Consider the following 21,414-nt stretch of genomic DNA (forward strand, 5'->3'; position numbering starts at 1 on the left):
GCTGATTGAAAATGTCTGGAGAGGGAGACTGGGTTAGCCTGGGGAAAAGACTTGAGGCAGATGCAGAAAGCTCATTAGCACCAGGATTTCTTCACAACTAGTTGGATTTTTTTCCTTTAAATTCTGACTTGACTTTTTCTTTTCTTTTCTTTTCCTTTTCTTTCTTTCCTTTTTTTTTTAAAGAGAGGATTATTCCATGATTTGAGCAAGGTGAATAAGAATAGTTAACAAGTATGGGATGGTGAGCTAACACACCATCACTGAAAGAAGCCCATTGAGGAAACTTCCTATTTCTAAGTAAGAGAAAGAAAACACCAACTGCTTTGATTCAAGTGTTCTGCTAAAGAATAAATCTGCCTGGAAGCACAGAGGAGTACAAGTTGGGGACTGGGAGGTATTAGGGCACTTAAAAAAAAAAAAAAAAAGGCAGGGACCTAGATGCTTCTTCTAGTTCTAAGCTAACAATGGCACTATTGACAGACTCCCAAAGAAGCTCACGATATTCCACATAATTAAGAGGGATTGTTGGCATCAGAGGGACCAGAAACATCCTGCAGATTAACTGCTGACTTCATTGCTAATGACTGCCCAATTTCTTTAGACTAATTGGTGCAATCTACATTTTTGCAGCAAAGATGAAGTATCAACTTGATTTGGTGTCGATAAAAAATTGATGGATGCTTCAGACTGCTACTTCTCCATAATACACGGATTATTACTACCATAATTATCATAAATGACAAAACATGGGCAAGTGGTGATTACAAGTCTAATTCTATCTTGAGGTTTTAATGGCATAAACCACTCAGGCTTTACACTCATGATTTACTGCATCATCAAAATCCCTGAAAGGATTACCCTTGGGTGAATGCCACTCATTATCTTACCAATAATGCACTGGTTGGGCCCAACATGAAACAAATAATCAAGACTGAGTTCTTGGAAAAGCCCTCTTAAAATATTTAAATCTCTAGTGTTAGAAGGAGGCATGTACCTGCCAAAATCTTTCTCTTCGTTTCTGGATGTTGGAGTTGTATTTTGCTCTGACACGTACAGAGGCTGGGTATCTCTGTGTCATACAACAGCCTACTGAACTGTGTGCCAAAGCCTGGAGATGCTGTTATCACCTTGGTTACTGCCAACCAAGCACCAACAGAGTGGCATGGACCAGGCAGAGAGAAAACGTTATAAACCTCACATGCTCCCCACCTGACTGGGCACAAACACTAGACCTGCAGGAACTGGGGGAAGAGGACAGGGAGGAAGGCAGAGAAGAGGCATTTGTTGTTATTTGGGGAAAATGCACAGAATACCTTGTGCTACAATAAAAGATATTTAGGCTGCTGCAGAGGCAGCTCCAGTATTAGGGAGACTATAGACTGGGATTGCAAAATAAAATGCCCGCAAAGCCCAGGTGGGCAACCACAGAGTTAATACAGCAAATGCGAGGGGTAGTGGCCAACCAGACAAGAGACATCCCTTGTAAAACAGGGAGTTACCCATTGCTGCCAAGTGACTGTTGCCAAGTGAGGGGACCAGTATTAACCAATCTTCTGGGTTTTTTCTCTCTCTCTCTCTTTTTTTTTTTCAAGAGAAGTCAGACTTGTATGTGAAATATCCAGGTTTTAGAATGTTGGCAATCATCAAAAAGTCTACAAATATAAATGCTGGAGAGGGTGCGGAGAAAAGAGAACCCTCCTACACTGTTGGTGGGAATGTAAATTGGTGCAGACACTATGGAAAACAGCATGGAGGTTCCTTAAAAAAACTAAAAGTAGAGTAATCATATAAGCCAGCAATCCCACTCTTGGGCATATATCTAGAGAAAGCTCTAATTCAAAAAGATACATGCACCCCAATGTTCATAGCAGCACTATTTACAATAGACAAGACATGGAAACAACCTAAATGCCCACTGATGGATGAATGGATAAAGAAGATGTGGCACATATATACAATGGAATATTACTCAGCCATAAAAGAAAGAATGTCATTTGCAGCAATATGGGTGGACCGAGAGATGATTATACTAAGTGAAGTAAGTCAAAGAGAAAGGCAAGTATGATGATATCACTTGCATGTAGAATCTTAAAAAAAAAATGATACGAATGAACTTACATACAAAACAGAAACAGACCCACAGACATAGAAGACAAACTTATGGTTACCAAAGGGGAAGGTGGAGAGGGATAAATTAGGAGTTTGGGATTAACAGAGACACACTACTATATATAAAATAGATAAACAAGAAGGACCTACTATATAGCACAAGGAACTATACTCAGTATTTTGTAATAACCTATAAGGGAAAAGAAACTGAAAAAATATATATATGTATAACTGAATCACTTTGCTACATACCTGAAACTACCACAACACTGTATATCAACTATAATTTTAAAAAAATGTTTTTTTTAATTTTTTTAAAAAAGTATTGGCAAACAACTGCATTTTTTAACATAATGGTTAAGAGAATGGATTCTGGGACCAGACTGTCTGGAGTTGGATGTTAACTGTGCTAACGGTTGGACACGTTACTGAATCTGAATGGCACTTTTCCTCACATGTAAATGGGGACAGTAACTGTCACCTACTTCATGGAGTTGTTTTGAGGATGGAATGAAAGAATAAAGGAAGGTGCATAAAATAACTCTGACACACAGTAATTGCTCAACAGCTACTGATGTTACCTGAGGCTAGACTTGGCTTCTTGGCTCTTGTTTGTGACCTCTGCCATAGGAAGAAATGATATATCAGGTAAGACAGAAAAATGGCCCAGAGCAACTGTTCTGAGGCTGACCACGTGAGTTGGAAGTCTGTTTTCCCCACCTGCTGGAGGCTGTCTGACCCTAAGTCACTTGGTGAAGCCTCAACTTTCTCATCTGGCAAATAGGGATAACAAAGTACCTGCTTCATAGGGTGTCGTGAAGATGAAATTTAAAATCTACATAAGCACGCAGCACAGGACTTGGCATTTGAAAAACAGTCAAGAAATAGGAATAGCCATTACTCACACCATTTTTAAGATGAATTTTTCCAAAGTCTCAAATTTTTAAAACATTTTGTTAAAAGCTGGTCCAAACGTTCTGCTCTGGTCCCAGTCCCTTCTGCTATGGACATAGCTTTATTATTTTATTATTAGTTATTAACCATGGGAAATTCTCTTTTGAAAATGAATCTCTGTTCCTTTATAAGGCACTACTTCAATGCCTTACAACTGTCACCAAGTGCAAAGAACTGCTGTAACACACAACTCTGTATAAACAGAACAAGGGTTGCATATTTTGGGAGTGAATATTGCTACAAGTACTTTATATGAAACATCAATGTTTCTATAATATGGAAATATCTGACAACATCCATTTCAAGGGCATCTACAGTTGAAATATCCAGGACACCTCTCTCCATTTAAAAATTCCTGAAAACCCATGCACATCTTATACCACACACTTCAGGCAAGCTAGACTCATGCCAATGACATGAGAATGGCATTCTCCAGCTGAGCCTTGGGAGTGATGACTCGGTTCAGTGGACCAAAATTCTCACACACATCAGACTAAAGGAGGTCCCCCAGTTTGTCTCCTGGTGCAGCTCACATTGGAGGGGGGGGCCTGTAAATTTCCTCTCTAAAACAGAGAGAGCTTCAAATGAAGCACTGTAGGCTCTTGAAAAACCAAAGCCCATCTATCAGTGGCAGAGAAAACTAAATATGTGTGAGTAAGATAGGATACAGATTATACTAGAAGCATCCACAGGCGCAAAGTGCCAAAAGTGGACATGCTTCGAGTCACCACAGGTCCTCTGTCACTTACTGGTGACTTTCAAATACACTTGCTAGTGCATGGAGAATTTTATATGTCACAGCTATCTGGGAAAAATAAATTATGGATATGATCTGGTATTCTGAGAACCACCAGACTGTCAGGTACAGACTTCTGCTTCCTAATATCAAGTTTTGCTCTGTGACTTACCAAGTAAATCTCCGGGCCTCTCCAAATCTCAAATCACTGAAAGTGAGTCAATTAACACAGACTTAGAGAACAAACTTACGGTTACCGGGGGGAAGGGTTGGGGGAAAGGATAGATTGGGAGTTTGGGACTGACATGTACACACTGCTATATTTAAAATGGATAACCAACAGGACCTACGATATAGCATAGGGAACTCTGCTCAATATCCTATAAAAACCTAAATGGGAAAAGAATTTGAGAAAGAAGTGATACATGTATATGTATAACTGAATCACTTTGCTGTACACCTGAAACTAACACAACACTGTTAACCAACTATACTCCAATATAAAATAAAAATTAAAAAAAGAGAGTCAATTATTACCACATTAAAAAAAAAAAAAATAAAAGCTGTGCTTTGCAAATGAAAGTTCTCAGAAAATTTCCAAAAGAAATTTCTCCTTTACATTACAATCTCCGTAGCTTTCTTGTTGTTTTATACTCTCAGTCACGGATATTACAACTGGATGTAAGTTAACTTTGTTTCCTCTGAGATCAGTGAAATATTACAAAGAGTCATCTTCATCATGTCATCCTCAATGACTTCGGTGTTGTCTCCTTATGAGTGTGGAGACCATCTGATGCACAAGAGTCAGAGGTGAGTGAGATTAAAGGGAGGTTCCCTCTGGAAATATTCTAATGTAACCATCCATCCTCCTTCCTTCCCTGCTCCCCCCTCCAAAAGACTCACGACTCAAAAATGCCCAAATCCAATAAGAGATATCGCTTACTGTCGGGGATGCACATACCAGAGGAAGTGCTGGGGATAAAGGAAATCTGTGAATCAGAGAAAGATGTTGGTATGCAAGATTGAAGATATACCAGCTGGCCCACCGCTTCAGCTGGTTTCCAGAGGCCAGGAAGAAATTAGTCTCACAGTTCAGTTAAAAGAACACCTGGCCATTCACCCAGAGGCACAAATTCACTCTTGAACAGGGTTATCTTTGTTTCCATACCAAACACACCTAGGAGTTAAGCTATTTAAAATCCTGTGACTCTCATTGTCCTACATCAGTCGCGTTCCTAAAACTCAGGAGGGGAGGAAGAGGGACTGGTTGTAAAAATATGAGTGTCAACAAGACTGACTTTTAAAGGCTAGGATGGTTTCCCTTTGACCATTGCAACAGGGTTGGGACATGTCATACTGATTTCCCACATACGTTTTACTGAATATTTACAAATGTGAAGGGCTGGGAGGGAAAGGATTGTAGTGAAGCCAAAGAATGAGCACCCTGCCCACAACCAAAAAGACATGTTAGAGCCGCTAAGGCTCAGAAAGATGGGGACAATAGCTCAGTGTTCCCCTGTCTGTTAGGGTCTGTGCAAAGCTCACAGGGACAGTCAAAAATAAACTCCCATTCCTCAGTGGCTGATGAGGGTGGGAAATATGATTTTACAGCTGAACCCTCAACTCCAACACTAACTCCTCTTTCTCCAAAGAAGGGTCAGGTTGAGTCTTGCTGTGAAGCGCTGAGCAGTGTGCCTGGGTGGGGTGAGTCATGGAGGAAGCTACATGATGGTGGAGGAGATTACTGGGCTGGACTCACAGCAGAAAGGCCAGAAGTGTATGTAGGAGGCGGTTGGGGGCGGGGGGAAGGGGGGAGCCGGGGACAGGGTGATAGTGGAGGAGTCAGCAACTTGTGAAGACAGAAGGTACTGGCAGATACCACGAGCACAAGGCTCGCTGGGAGGTCTGGGCAGACCTCAGGTGGAATGCAGCCTGGGAACTGGGCTCTTGGGAGATAGTATCTTGAAACCAGTAGGAGGCACAGATCTTTGGGAAAATCCCAACCTGCTGATTTGATTGTTCACTTGTTCTTCTTCCCAGTAAATTTCCATCCTCTTTTCTTGACCTGTTTATAGACATCCTCCATTTCCCTTTCTTGCTCCCATCTCTCAGGCTTGCCAGACCTTGAAACCTGTTTTTATTTTTGTTTTAACTGAGGTATAATTTACACCATTTAAGAGCACAGCGTGAGTTGAAAGGAATTTTAAATTTGGGAAGTCATTTGAAACGTGCAGAAAAGGTACAAGAACAGGATCGCCAAACGCCCATCTACTCTTTACAGGAACTCACCTATTGTTAACATCTCCTGCGATTTTATTTTTCCCCCTGCTGGGGCCATTCACTGGTTGGTTAAAACACCACGGTGACAAAGGGAGTCTTATAGCATTCAATGTGTGTTTATTAAACACCTACTGTGGAAGGACCCTGTGCTTGGTGCTGGGGAGAGGACAAGGATGACAGTCTCTTTCCTCATGGAATTTACAATTCAAGTGCTAGGCAGCAACGAGATGGCCACTGCCACACTCAAACTGAAGATAAAGTCTGAGCCTTTGGAGATACTTTTTTATCTGTAGATGCTGGCATAGGGAAGAAACTGGAGGAAACTACACTTCTAACAGGACCTATAATTTGGCAATCCAGCTTTTTGACCAATGGGTCAAATAGCATCAGTAACCAGACATATTCAGATGCATTAACTGGGGAGGGAAAGATGCATTAACCGAGGGGTTCCTTGGTCGAATACATTTGGGAAACATTAATTGAGACAATGCTTATCAAGAAGTTTCCTAAATTGCACTTCTTCCTCAGAACCTTTAGTGGGCTCTGCTGATGGGCTTTGTGATTCTCCAAGAAAGAGGAGCGGATATACAATGTTCCCTATTTCCCCAATGACACTGGATTAGCTCACAGGATTAGTGTCCCATGGACCACCCTTTGGAAGCGTAAAGGGTGCTCGTACTCTCAAAGAGGAAATTAGAAAAATCTCAAAGAGGAAATTAGAAAAATCTGTGGAGCTACTTGTAAATAACCGCACAATAGCATAACCCGAGTCCATAAGCACTGATGGGATATCAAGTAAAAGGCGTAGGATGATGAACCAAAGAAAAAAAGCAGGACACTTAACAGGAACAGAGCTTTACAGGTGATGATTTTACAGATGGCAATCCAAGCAGAGAAGGGTAGACAACTTGCTCCAGGTCTCATACCTAGTAAGTGGTAGAGCGGGCTTTGAACTCAGACCATCTGACTGCAGAGTATTTCTGCAACAGTGTTGGTAGGGTTCATTCCTTTCTAACTGCATCACACGATTAGTACACAGAAACCTAAGTTAGCTCCGAAACACTCACCGGATCAGGTCTAGACTAATCAGAGGTGATGGAAAGAGCTGGAGCCTACATTTATCGAGCATCTATTGAGTGCCCGGTATTGCTTTTTCTTCAAAAACCTTGTAAAGTGTTTGTGTTCCTCAGACTGTCTCTCTTGGCCTCTGTTGTAACCTAGGCACCGGCACAGGGTCTGACACTTAGTAGGAACCCAATGAATATTTCTGGAATCAGAATGGACCTGTTTGATAGTGTGACAATAAATTCATCAGATGGATTTCCATAAGCTACATTGAAATGTTTCATTATTAGACCAAAGAGGTCATTAGCTGGTGGCCCATTGCCTGACAGACTGTTTTATTTGGCTTGTAGAGGGTTTTCAAATAAATCAACCACACTGAAAAGAGCTGGGAGATTGTCAGCAAAATCCAGATTTCCAGCGTGCTCTGAAATATCAGAAGATACGGCTGCACAGGACCACCATTCCCATACGGCCACATCCAGTGCCGAGCAGAGCAGTGGCTGTAGTTGAAGAACAGTTTGCCACTGTCCTTGCCACTCTCTGTTGTCTCCACATCACTAGGCCACGTCTTTGTAGCCCGTGATAACTGTGCTGGTACTGGCACTGTAAGCATTCCAGCTTGTGATGTCCAATCTACAATAATAACAACCGATTTATGTTGTACTTATTACATGCCAGGTACCATTCTCAACACCTTCATATGTATTAACTCACAACAACTTTACAAGGTGGATACTCTCTCTCTCTTTTTTTTTTTTAATATTTATTTATTTATTTTTGGATGCACTGGGTCTTTGTCGCTGCACACAGGCTTACTCTAGTTGCAGCTAGCAGGAGCTACTCTTCATTGCAGTGCATGGGCTTCTCATTGCGGTGGCTTCCCTTGTTGCAGAGCACGGGCTCTTGGCCCGTGGGCTTCAGTAGCTGTAGCACAAGGGCTCAGCAGTTGTGGCGCATACGGGCTTAGCTGCTCCGCGGCATGTGGGATCTTCCCGGACCAGGGCTCGAACCTGTGTCCCCTGCATTGGCAGGCAGATTCTTAACCACTGTGCCACCAAGGAAGTCCCAGGTGGGTACCCTTATCATTTCTGTTTTACAGATGACAATCCAAGCAGAGAAGGGGTAAACAACTTGCTCCAGGTCTCATACCTAGTAAGTGGCAGAGCAGGCTTTGAACTCAGACCATCTGACTCCAGAGCCGTACCCTTCACCACCCTGGTCCACTTGCCTCTGTCACACACACACGCATATTTTATTACTCTGAATTGTTTTCATATCTTTCACTGACCTCCATCTTCTATTTCCCAAAACTATATGGCTTCAACAGCATAAAATGCACCAAATTTCTTTTGTGTTTTACTTTGGCAGCCTTTTTTTTTTTTCCCAAATGCCCTTTGATTTCACTTGATCAGGATGATCTGTATAAGTAAGTCTATTTCATAATTCCCCTCACCTTCAGCAGGAAGCTAGCCAAAGCTGCCCCACCCCACCCCCACCAAGAGCAAGCCTGGTATTGGCCAAAACTGCCATAGGCTGGTAGCCTCACATGGTTGAGGATGGAAGTCAGCCTTCACACGTCTCACAGTGACAAGCCCTACGAGCTTGCGTTACACAGACTCTAGGCTGGTGGCTGGAATACACACGTATTAGGTTTCATTAGTTCCCCCATTTGGTTCAGTGTGGGTTTACCCACACAGCTGGCTTGGAGCCTATCCTTTCACTTAAATTAGTTCTAGTTCTCTGCGGTTTTGATTTACTGACAAAGCACTCTCTTTATCTAGCAGTGGCATAAGTGTTTCATCTGGGTGGCAGAGACAAACTGTGTCTGTCTGGGTGTACAGAAACCATGGTTGGTACAATTGGGCCAGTTGGGTCACGTAGCATTTCCATGTGGGGCACTCACCAGAGAAAGATACCTTAATTCCCAATTAGTCCATATCAGCAAAGGAAATGTATTTTCCATTATTTCTTTACTGGGGATTCTGATTCATAAAATATCTTAAGGAAAACACATTTCACGTTACCAAGTCTTTGATTTCCCAGGGAAACTAATAAATAATCAACAAAAATATGATTAAAGACTGCTTGAACTACCATCCAAAAAGGAACTCTAGCCGGCAAAGAATCTTTCTGATCCAAATCTTTTTATTCCTAGAAACAGAATTCTTACTTAGCCTTTCAAAAGCCTGATGAAGGCTTCGGCTAAGTTTTGACATAAGATTTTCATATTCAAAATATCTGTTGAAATAAGGGGAGAAGGGATATGAATCTTGAAACTACATTAGTCTGAAAGAGAGCTTAGTAAGCTAGAAAGGGAAATTACTTCTCTGTAATTGGAATTTTCTCCTAAAAAATCCCTTTGAAATCATGTTCAGCCACTTTCCCATCATGTGTCCCAGAGAAGCTAACTTTAACCCTTTCTGGAACTGCCCATCATGAAATCATTTGATGTTTATAAACTGCTCTGGGAAGAGATTCTTGAGCAATGGTCTGTGTCACCAAAGTACTTAATAATGAACGAGTAGTTCCCAAGAGCCCTAGACACATTTAATAAAATTTTCTCCATGACACCTCCTGCCATTAGTACACTGATGCTTATGTTTATGTTATCAATGTATCTTGGCCATACAGTTCTAAGACAGATGCCTGAAAACTCCCCAGTCTGAGATCCTTCACCTTTGAAATGAGGTAACTAAACTCTGCTCCAGCATAAAGTTCTTTGAAGGCAGGGATTGTGTCTGATCCTTCTTTGTATCTTTAATGCCCGTATGTAGTAGTTGCCTGATAACTGCTTCATGAATCGTGAGTGAGAGTTGGCTGGGTAAACAGGGCAAGTTACGTAACTTCTGTTCTCTTCAGGTTTTCTCATCTGTAAAATGGTAATAATCTCTTCCTCAAAAATCCTCACGAGGATTAAATGAATACGTACACAAGTAATAAGTACTACATGTATTATATTAGCATAGTGCTTGGGAAACAGCTATGTTATATAGTGATTAATATATTAATACAACTAACAATACAATATAGTATAGTAGAGTATAATTATAATTATATACACACATACGTACATACGCACACAGACATAAATATAGGTTCTCCTCCCTTGTACATCCACCTTGATGTGAAGACAAGAAGTCTGGTTCTGCCTGGAGATAACCCACAACGCTAAAGCAGTCCACTGACTTTCCACGTCATCAGGCTACACAGCTCCATCACATTAGAGGTGGTGCCTGGCATCAAAACCAAAAGAGTGTTCACCCGGCCTATGGGAAAATTCTCATGTACATGTGTGGCATCCCCTTTTGCATCTCTCCTCTTTGGTTAAGGATGCAAATTCATTAAATAGTAGGTGGTGTCTAACACGAGTGTTTTGAAATTACCGATAGTTATACATGACTTTCATGCCGTAGCTCTGCTCATAGTAATGATAAGCAAATGTCACTTCAATTTGATTTGGAAGATAGCTGTAGCCAAAGAATCACGCAACGTGGGAAATTCTGTTGCTTTTACTTGCAAAATTTTAGTAGGGTCATTTCCCTGAAGATGTAACATGCTAAGTAAAGGTAAACATTTTCTGAGCCTATTTCTTAATTATATTTATTGAAATACAATTCACATTCCATATGATTTACCCACTTAAAGAGTATACTTCAGTGACTTTTAGTATATTCCTTTCTGCCCACTTCAGCCTGATGAGCACTAATCTACGTTCTGTCTCCTGCAGACTAGCCTATTCTGGACATTTCATTTAAACGGAATCATACTATACGGTATTTTGTAACTGGCTTCTTTCACTTAGCAATTCACAATTCATCTATATTGTAGCGTGTATCAGTATGTCATTCTTTAATGCCGAGTAATATTCCATTGTATGGATAGATCACATTTTGATTACCCATTCATTAACTGAGGCACACCTGGGTTGTTTCCATTTTTGGCCTTTATGAATAATGATCCTTTGAACATGTGTGTGCAAATTTTGTGCAGATATATGTTTTTTATTTCTCTTGGGTAACTAGAAATGAAACTGCTGGATCTCCCGGTAATTCTACATTTCACAATTTTAAGAATCTCTAGACTGTTTTCCAAAGTGGCTACACCACTTTATATACCCACTAGCAGTATATAAGGGCTGTAATTTTTCCCTATCATCATCAACACTTGTTATAATTTGTCTTTATGATGACATGTTTTTAAGAGATCACAACAACATTTTTAAAGTACCACTGCCTTAAAAATAATTGTGACAGTCACTGTTTATTAAGAGCTTTGAAGCTCTGAAGTGCTTCTACAATTGTAAAGGGTAACGTAAATACCGAGAGAAGTAGAAATCTCCTTCCATGAAACGGCCACCAGGGAAACGTAAGGATGTAGAGGTTAAAGTGGAATATATAATTCGGTTACAAACACATGTAGCTTCATAACCAGATAAAGAGACTACACAGTACTCCTGTCGGTGTCTTCTCATCTTCTTCCATTCGTTTGCTTTTAGGTGGTTAAAAAAGGACCTGTTCAAGTAGAAATCTGTGGTCTTTTTCCTAAAGTGTTTGGAACACAATGTTGCCAATCATCTGGCCTAAAGGAAGCCCTTTCTGAGGCCACACCCTACTAGGGCCGGGAGGCTGAGCACAAAGCTGGCGGCCTACGTGTTAGAGCACAGCCTTGTGACCACATACTGAAAGGCAAGTTCCCAAGGGACACTGAGACAGATTCAGTCTTGGGAGGCTAGTTCACTAGCCTTTAAAGCCATAAAGTACAGTGGGTGGGATTAACGCGCTCTCCTATTCCTAACTCCATTCTCATCATTTCTCAGACCAATTAATTGGAAACAGAGAAAAAGCATGACATCTAACAGTCTTTATTGATGAGTCCTATCTTATGCTTGGGGAGCAGAGCAGGTGGCAGGGCTATCAGATTCTAAAGTCATCAGAGAAAGCAAAAATTATGAAGAGTCAAAATTACACTCAAAAATCCCTCTGAGTTGAACTCACATATTTACCTGTCTCTTGCAGGTCCATATACCACTTTTCAGTTAAGTCCAACACAGCTAGGTTTTCCTCCATCATTGGAATAGATATGGCTCTTCAGTTAAGCACCAAATGTTCAGTGAGGCAACAAATAGTTGCTTTACGTTTTGGGGCCATATTGCACAAAAAGAATACATTCTTTAAGGTGTTAGAATCACACTCAAAATAGGAAGATATTCACCCTCTGAGAAGCAGGCACAGATTCCTGACTTCTGTCTCACATATACGCCAGGGCAAATGCTCATGGAATGGGATGTCAGGGGAAAAACCTATTTATATTGCTATTGCAATTTTTCTCTCTCTCTCTCATTTACTATAAGCTAGTTTAAAAAATGTATATGATGCAATTCACTGAAATCAGTTTCAAAACAAAAATCCAAAGTTTAGACCAAAGTCATCTTTGTTATAGATGAAAAAAGAAGAGACTCAATTGCTAAACAGACTTAAGATTACTGAATTCAATAATAAAATTCCAGAGACTAGAAAAGGTTTTGGAATTTTTCGGAAGTGGAAGACTACATAGACTTTATCTAGCATAAACCACTCATTTTATAGCTGAGGAAGATGAGATCCACAGATATTTAGTGACTTATCCAAGGTCACAAGGCTGATGAGTAGCAGGGCCCAGTTTGGAGTGCAGACTTCCTGACTCCTATTTTATGTTGTTAGACAGTCTGATGAATCAAAGAAATTGCTCAAAGGTAAAAGTATACCTAGTGGTTCTGACTTCACAATTCATCACACGTTATACCAATTAAAATGCAATATATGGGTGATTATTGCAGTGCTTTAATCATATTGTGTTGTCTACAACATGCTGACGGACATGTGTTTCGGAAAATCAAATAAAACCACAGAGTTGGTTGTCACTGGCTCTGTTTCTTTAATTTACATAGCCTCAGCCTGCCTTTGGGGAATTTAGAGACCAAAGCAAACCTGTCCCCTAGAGACACTGTGGAAACAGCTCTTAAAGCAGAGTTATTTTCTTTGTTGTTGCAGTCGCTTATAATCAGAGAAATCAGAATGGTGGCATGCTGCTGTAGGATTACACGGCAACTTCACTTGGACCAGAATCTCCCCTGTTTAGCAGTCCTAAGAATCACCAGTAGCTGAGAAAAATATCTGCCTTCTAGGATGTGACTTGGGCCCAAAAAGCTAGGAGGGCTTTTCCCCCCTGAAAATATATCTGTCCTCCATTCTCCAGCTCAACCCCCTTCCTTTTCTTTGAAATCTGAGTATGACTTCTACGCCTGGTGACCTGTTGGAATATACTTGCTTGTTTGCTTTCTCCTGTGTTTTTCTTAATGCAATAACTTGAAATGTCAACATGAGGTGACAAGTAAATCCTCAGTCAAAATAAGTTTGCAACCAAACAGGAGAAGGAAAAGAAAAAGCATGTAGAAAGCCGGCTGTGGAGGGTGTTGAAGGGCAGCCAAACCCACAGCCAAAAGACTAAGAGAGTACAGCGTTCATCACACAAGATCATTCCTGCTCTCTAAATTCAGCAGGCTGCATTCTGGATCTTTTCCTTTGAGACTCACCATTTGTTCTGACTTTATATCTAATGCAACAAATACGTAAAGAGAGATCAGGGCATGTTGTTTGAATATAAATTCTGGCTACTTTGCTCCAAGCCAGAGGTACCTCTAGGAAGAATGTCTGTCCATCCAGAGCAGGTAAAATGTTTATGTGTTGGTTTTTAAAACTTCCTTGTGAGGCAGAAACTTAGCAGATGAATGATATCCTCTATGATATCTTCTCTGGAGAGAATCCAGACTTTCCCATTCCAACTTGCTGCAGAGTTTGGAAGAATCCAACAGATTTACAGCACAGTCTCTATCAGAGGAGAAAGGAAGGTCCCGGAGTTGTAAATCACAGAGAGGGGACAACGCCTTCCACCTAGCAACCAGCTGTTTTCATGGGGTCTTTAGCAACAGCTCAAGGGCTACCAAGTGTCCTGAAAGCAAAAGTGCGTCCAGTGCCACATTATGAAAAAAGTCACCACTTTCAGCAGTTTCCGTGTTGTAGCCATAAATTCTACCCCTTTCTTCCTCGGTTTGGTTGTGTTGGTCCCATGGCAGCCATGGCAGCTTGTCTCCACAGGACCTAAGCTGAGAGGCATGAGTTACAAACCCAAATCCCAGTGTTTGTTAAGGGGATTTATGCATTAGGTTCTCTGAAACTGTACCCGGAAAGTCTTCCTCGTTCCTCTGGTGGGTTTCCGGAAGAGAGAAATCCCCTTGGCGTATCTCCCTTTGACTCAGTGCTGGATACGGGCACCTATAAATCCTGCTAATGACTTCTGCCTGTGGCTGACAGGTTCTGGTCTTTGGTGAAAGCTGGGTTCTCAAAAACTGCTTTTTGTTTCTTTCTGAAGAGGATTTCTTGCAGGACTTCTTCAGTAAGCATCAGTCAGCATTCCCCATGACGGCTGTCAACACCCTTCGTTTACTTGGGTGCTCCGAACAGAGGGATCGAATTCATGCTGTCAGATCTGGGATCCTACACATTCCGACATACAGAATCTAAAATCATCTTGGGTAGAATCTAAGGGCTTTGTTTTGGGAGTTAGTTTCCTTTCTTTGGAAATGGGAGGGAGCTACCTTTTTAATGTATTCCACTCCAGAGACACAGAATTCTTGGCTTTCCTTCGGGAATTAGCACCATTCACAGGGGGCTGAGAGGGGAGTGGGGGGTGGGGGTGGTGATGGTGCTTGGGCACTGACTGATTTAAGTAGATGCCTTCTCTCCTGCTTATAGGGATTGGTTCAGGGAAGGACTCACAATTCACTCAAAGGAGGCATACTAAGGAGCTGGGACTTCTGAGAAAGAAAAGTTTCTCTTCTATTACAGGATTAGTGGTGTGATGGCAGATGTGAAGCCTGGAGCTGCAACCATCTTGTAAACAGAAGAGGCCAAAGCTACCAGGAGCTATGAGGAACCTAAGAATGTAACCAACTAAGAAGAACTAAGAGCAGAGAGATGGGTCCTGATGATACAGTTAATCCTGCATTAAGCTATACCTGAAACTAGTTATCATGTACTTTTTGATAACATGAACCACTAAACTCTTTCTACTTAAATCAATTTGAGTTGGGTTTGCTGTCTTCTTGCAACTGATACCTAAATTCAGTAAGTAGACTCTGATGTGTGTGTGAGTGTGTGTGTAGTCTCTGATCTAGACTCCTATCTGCTCCTAGAACATGGAAACACAATATTACTACAATCTTGACATCTTGAACAGAGACTCTGGCAGAATTCCTTTGAGACGCCATCCCTCTTATAACCTCAAGTGTCTTGCTTGACCTCCCCATCGCGCATCCTTGCTCCTGTGTCTTTAACCTCCCTCATCACTCACTGCTTTCTGCCCTCGGCATATATACATGCTCTTGACTCTCCCATCTTAGGACATGTCTCCCTTTACTCAAACCCCACTCTAGCTGCCACCCTATAACTGTACTTTCTTTCTCAGTCTATAGGAATAGTCTATACCAACCCTTCCCAAAGCCTCACTTCTGCAGATGGTTACATTAAAAAACTGTATGATCAAGTATATTTTGGGAAATGTTCCAGGCAGCAGTCTGCTTTTGGAGAGTTACAATTAACACGAGAGTATTAAGGGCTCTGGGGATTCTTGCAGGAATGAAAACTATTCAATTTTATTTAACCCAATGTTTCCCAAATTTATTGGACCACGGAAACCACTCCCTTCTTTTATTCTGCTTAAAATCACTCAGGACTTCACTGATGGTGCAGTGGTTAAGAAACCACCTGCCAATGCAGGGGACATGGGTTCAATCCCTTGTCCGGGAAGATCCCTCACACCGTGTAGCAACGAAGCCCATGAGCCACAACTACTGAGCCCGCGCACGGCAACTACTGAAGCCCACGTGCCTAGAGCCTGTGCTCTGCAACAAGAGAAGCCACCACAATGAGAAGTCCACACACTGCCATGAAGAGTAGCCCCCGCTTGCCACAACTAGAGAAAGCTTGCACGCAGCAACGGAGACCCAACACAGCTAAAAATAAATAAATAAATAAATAAATAAATAAATAAATAAATAAATAAATAAATGAAATTTTAAAAATTATTAACGACTCAGATATTAATACCTTCCCCAGCCTGTCATGGTTCATGGCCTCCTTTGATTTCCCAAAGTTCCCTGAACGTACCTCTATCAAAAGAGAGTGATCACATCCTTAGTTAACTGCCTGCTTACTCACCAGTTTCCCTAACTAGACTAAAAGTTCCTTAAGGATAGAACCTGTCTTTTATTTCTGGATCCTCCTGCCCAGTGCCAGGAATATCAGAGATCACACTCTCATGTTTCTTGAAAGATGAACATTCCAGGCCTTCTCAGTGCGTCTTCTCTGCACTTAACAGAAGTGTTTAAGTCAGCCACCCAAATTCTTGACTGCTATGTTGTCAAGACTTCTCCACATTTTATCCAGTCACTATCTTTTCTCTCAGGATGCTCTCTCCATTTTTATTTTTCCTTCTAAAAGCAACTGAATCAGATAGGATGTGCTCTGCTCCAAAGAGCAGAAAACTAACTCTCAAAAGCTTCAACCATCAGGATACTTATTCATTTAAGAAAGAGTCTGGAAGTGGGAGGTTTTGAGGTTGGTCATTAATGGATCTGGGCTTTCTGTCCATCTGTTCCACCAACGTTAGTATAATAGCTTTTTGTCCTCATACTTGTTCCTTTGTGGTTGAAAGCTGGCTGTTAAAGTTCCAGCAATGTGTCCTCTCGCTGGGTACCAAGGCAGGAAGCCTCTGAAAGGGCAAAGGATAAGGCTCTGTCTTTTCACTGGAAGGAAATCCTAGAAGCCCTAGCGGACTTTGCCTTACATCTCATAGGTTAGAACTTGCCCCATCTTCCCCTACTTGCAAGCGAGGGTGGGAGAGTAAGCATCTAACGCCATGACTTGCTTAACCCAACTCTGATTTACCCCTGGGGCGGGCAGAGGGGCTGACCTTCCTTGAAATCAAAGGCCCTCTATCCACCAGCTGAACAAAATTCAATTCTCTTAGTGGGGTGAAGAAAGCAGGGTAAGGATGGGGACTGGCTGCCAGACAGGCAACAAAGTGTGCCTGCCAGAACAACACTGGTACGGTTGCCAGGGATCTGGCCATGAGACCGAAAGATTCAAGTTTCTAGGCCGAGGTTTCTCACTGGCCACCCTTAGGCTCTTGGCCAGATCCTGATGATCTTTGAGTTTAATGTTCATTAGCTCTAATATGAGGTTTCCTCAGTAGTATCATGTGGGCTGATTGATGACTTCTAAAACAGGTGGAAAAAAAAGTGCTTCTATCCACCCAAATTCTTAGGTTAGGCATCTCCTGACATTTCTTAAGATGAGAAAACATTTGCTCATGTACTCATTTGAGAGTTACTGTGCCTCTCCCTTGTGGCAGTTTGGGTCACAGAGAGAGTGATGGCCACCTCTACCCTCAAGTGGCTTACTTTCCGGTGAACAAGACAAACATTTACACAAATAGCTAATAAGCTTAATGTGTAAGTGCAAAAATTAAGATCTGTAGAAAGTGTCATGGACCAGAGAGGAGGTCAGTTTGCTTGGCGGGGAAGGATGCCGACAGCACGACCGCATGCATTTTATACATGTTGCGTGGGGGTAAGAGGAAACCTACATACTAAGTCAAAAAAAATGCCTCTTACAGGAGGAAACATCTGCATTGGAGGCAAAGGAAAAGTGCAATTTGCTGGGGGTGGGGGAAGGAGACAAAGTAAAGAAGGAATACATGGAGGAAAGAAAACATGAACAGAGGAAAGGAGATCTAAAAGTACAGTAGATGGAAAACCTGGGATACAGTAAATGCTCTGGAGCAGACTTACCATGGGGGGTGGGGGAGGGGAGCAGAGGAAACAGAGAGGAGGCTGGAAGGCACCTAAGGCTTTTTATAACCTGAACCTACCTTATCCTTGAGTTGGCAACTGAGACTCAATGAAAGTTTTAGAGCATTAAAAGTAACTCTTTCCTTCAAAGGTTAGAGAGGCCAATCCCATTTGCAAATTAAATGGCTACTAAATTGCAGCACTCCTAAACGATGACAAACTTTGGTTAATAAACAAAGACGTTATTATAACGCTAGAGAAATAACTGTCAACTGCGTTTCTAGGTTTTTAAGAAACTCTGATGAAATGAAAACCTGTATTTTGTCCTTCCATAAAACTGAACAGGTTAGGGATAGATCCCATAAATCCTGCAATTATTTAAAGCACAAAGCCTTGCTGTACTACATTATCGCTTTTTTAAATAACACATCACCAGGTTCTGGTTCCCAAAACCACTTTGGGGGAAAATGCTTTCCTAAGTGACATCACCCCCATTTTCCACATAAAATGAAAAAATAAAGGCTCATATTCAGAAGTAGTAGGCTACAAAAGGAGGACTGCTATACCTTAAGAGCTCGCTATGAAACTCCCTATTGCCCTGAGAGAAACAAAGAAATAAATTAAAAATACAAAAAAAATCCCCAAATACACAGAGTTGAGCTTAAAAGAGGTGGGCTGGTTTTCCCCCAAATCCATTAATAAAATAAATTACTGCATTTCATATTCACAGTCATCTCTGAAAGTTCTCCTCTTAATTGCTCCATGGCATCATGTTTTATTTTAGTCAAGTTCAGGTTTTATGGCCAGGGACTAATGGGCACGGAGTCCTCAAAGAACTTGTTTTAAAACATCGGCCAGTCAACCATAAAAGGGATATTAAAACAGCTACAGAGGCTAAATAAGAATTAAAAAGTATAGCCACTTATTTTGAAATTAGAATCCTCTTTCGCATTTAGGAATATAATAAAACGTGTCATAAACTTTCTACTTTCATTCCAAAGTATTGTTGTAAGAATTGACAGGGACGCAGATTCAACCCTTCTCTGGTTAAGCGGCACTCGTTAAAATCAAGTGCTGTTTTTAGGCATAATTATTAGAGGCATTTCAAAATTATAAATGATTATGATGTCATAAAAGCCTTCCAGGGAGAGAAACAGAAGAGGAGAAACAGGGGAAGGATCTAATGAACAAGGCTGTTAATAAACTTATACCACTGATCGGTCAAAATTCACAAGCTAGGCAAGGTCAAGTCCTAGTACAGATCTGGATGGAAGGTGTAGTCCAACAGGAGACTGTAAAGTGGGTTCAGATGAGAGTTGTCTAGATCACTGTTGAATCGTTTTGTCCTCCCTTAGGATGAGGTTCCAGTCGAACGCTTTTCACAGTCACATAACATCTTTCACTTTACCATGTACTTGACAAAGGTTGGGTGTCAAAGGTTAGTGAAGTAGCCTCATTTTATAAGTGGGAAACTAGCCAGGGGAGAATAAACCCCATCTTGCCTCGGGTTCAACCTGGGTGGGGTCCTCAGATCCCCCGTACTCTGATAATGCGTCCATCTCTTCACCCTGGAGGATGGTTCACCCGGGAGGGATCCTCCACTCTGACAAGCCACACAGAGCCCCATCACACATGGAGCCTGGAAGTGCCTTCTCAGGCTTCCTTTTGAAATAGGGCACTAGGTACAAAGAGAAAGGGGACGGTTGTTCCCAACAGAAGTGCTCTGTGGCCAAATAGGACAGACACAGGATGTTCGGCCGAAAGGAACCACCTTTGAGTAAACATGATCTCTGAAAAGACTCGAAACAGAGATCTCAGCAGAAATCCAGGCTAGTGCCAAAAGAGAGAGAGCGACGGAAAGAGACAGGGCCAGACAGAGACAGACAGCAAGCTTGGGGCAGCACGGCAAAGAGGCCCAGATGCCACTTTCTTTCTAATGCTGCAGCACCTTCCGTTCCTCTAAACAGTTTTCAGTAAAAGCATCTTGAACTGGTTTAGATTAGTCCCCACCAGGCACATTTGTAAAGATAAAAAGAACATGGTTGTTTTCCTTCCTCTGAAAGGGGCTTGGGAGGAGGGGACAGGAATGTTTAGCCTGGTCTTAGCGAGGAGAGAAAACAAGAAAAGTCAAGCTTGTTCTTATGCCCACGTTTAAAAACAATCATGCAGCTTGCTTTGAAACCTCGAACTCTCCAAGTTGTCCTCCTTTTAATCCTTGGCCACAGAGACAGCAAGGGCGGTGGGGGGAGGGGCGGGAAGCCCTGGAGGTGGAGGGAAGGGTGTTTTTCTGCCCTATCCTGCAGTGCCTGGCAGCAGCTAGCTTGTGTAAACATTCAGTAGCCCATCTGAACCCTATTTTAGAACAAAACCGTTTCAGTTTTAAAGTGTTTGAATGACTTTAGCTAAATCTGAGGATTTGCCTATTGAATCTGGAGCTGTTCCCTTTCAACTCTGAATGAAGGAAGAATTATGAGACTGGAGTGATTCAATGAGAGTTATCTGTCCTGGCACTCAATCAAAGGGATTAGGATTTGGAAAGAAAAGCCTACAGGTGATCCTCCAGGAAGCATACCAAGCAGTTATCAAAAACATACAAGTTCAAAGCAGCTCAATTTTCATATGCTAAATGTACTTGGATGCAGCCCCAGGCTCCTTCCTAGGTAAAAAATTGTGTTAAAGCTGTTTGTACTTGCATACTTAGCAGACGAGGGAATAAAAAAGCATGTGGTACAGTGGTGCCGGGTCCACCTCACCCTCATGTAACACAATCAATCAATCTTGTTCTCTCGGTGAAACACGATCTGATACTGTGTCCAGGATTCCCAGACTCATCCCTGACTCCTGCCATCACAGCAGATACGCGTTCACCTCATCAACGCAAACGAGCTGTCACAACACAAACGCTGCGAGGTCAGCCACCCAGCATCAGCGGCTTAACAATTAACAGTGAGGACTATTCACAACTCTTGGGCGTTGTTTTCCCAAGCACCATGATCTGGGTTTAACGGTGTATTACCTACTTAATAGCTTAACTTGGGCACAAAAGGAGAAAACAAAAAGGACACACACTGAGATTTAGGTTACAGAAGAGGGTACGTTTTGGGTGGCCTTCCTGTACCAGCAAGTCATCAAGAAATACAATTTATATTGTCATGAACACGCTGCAGGGCACACACAGAAGGATACAACTGCCTTTGGTGGACCCAAAAGACTCGGGAAAAGTGAATGCCTAAGTTATAAAAGAAAGTAGAGGGGGAACAATTTAACTCTATATTCTGTCATTAGAAATGAAGGCAAAGCATGTAATAGCACAGCAGACACGTAATATATGCTCAATAAATGGCCAGAGAGCTGTGAGAGGAGACAATACCTGCTTCTGCCA

General features: G+C 41.8%; 1 protein-coding gene across 3 annotated transcripts in view; it reads right to left on the reverse strand.

The window, feature by feature from the left end:
- Positions 1-21,414, reverse strand: part of FTO (FTO alpha-ketoglutarate dependent dioxygenase) — a 382,583-nt gene that overhangs the window by 83,589 nt on the left and 277,580 nt on the right. The window lies entirely within an intron of this gene.

Source organism: Hippopotamus amphibius, chromosome 16, assembly GCF_030028045.1.
Source record: "Hippopotamus amphibius kiboko isolate mHipAmp2 chromosome 16, mHipAmp2.hap2, whole genome shotgun sequence".
NCBI classification, from domain to species: Eukaryota; Metazoa; Chordata; class Mammalia; order Artiodactyla; family Hippopotamidae; genus Hippopotamus; species Hippopotamus amphibius.